Source organism: Primulina huaijiensis, chromosome 7, assembly GCF_012295235.1.
Source record: "Primulina huaijiensis isolate GDHJ02 chromosome 7, ASM1229523v2, whole genome shotgun sequence".
Lineage (NCBI taxonomy): Eukaryota > Viridiplantae > Streptophyta > Magnoliopsida > Lamiales > Gesneriaceae > Primulina > Primulina huaijiensis.
In genome coordinates, this window is record NC_133312.1 from 22,107,253 (window position 1) to 22,108,017 (window position 765).

Genomic DNA, 765 nt, shown 5'->3' on the forward strand with positions numbered 1-765 from the left:
ATAATGATTTAATACATTTATTCGACACTTCAATATTAACATTTTAAAACATATTAATTTTATATTGTTTGCGTGCAACACTTCGAATCATGAGTATATAAATTCAATAAAAATTCTAAAAATGAATTAGGTAGAATATAAAAAATTACACAATTAATCAAAAGACAGAAAATAAAAACTAAATAATTATCTATTACCTATAAACTACTAATAACGACTTCTAAAGATTGAAGTCGATGAAAGTGGAGGCCACTATGTACTAAAAAAATAAAAAGTTAATACTTGAATGAGTCACACTGCAAAGTTAGTTAAATAAAAACGAAGGACAAAGTGGGTTAATAAAATTATTACAATGGGACTAAGTTGAATGAGACTCATATATATAAGTATCTCACTTGGTCTCACCTTATGTTTTGTCACTGTACAAAGCGAAAGTTTATGCACTGTAGTGTTCTACATTTTCTTAATTTTTCTCTTGATTTCAAATTTAATTTCATCACTAAAGATATATTAGAATTTTTTCTAAACATTTAATCTTAAATGTGATCAATTAACCAAATAATTATTATACTTTGTATACAATAATAAATAGATTAATATATTTGAAGATACAAAAAGTAATATATTGAGAAGAATAAAAAAAGAATGTTAGAATTAATACTATAATTATCTAATGTCAATATTAAATTTAACATCCTACATTCGAAAATATGTTTATTGAGATAAAGACTATGATGATAAACTAAAAATAATAATTTATTTATC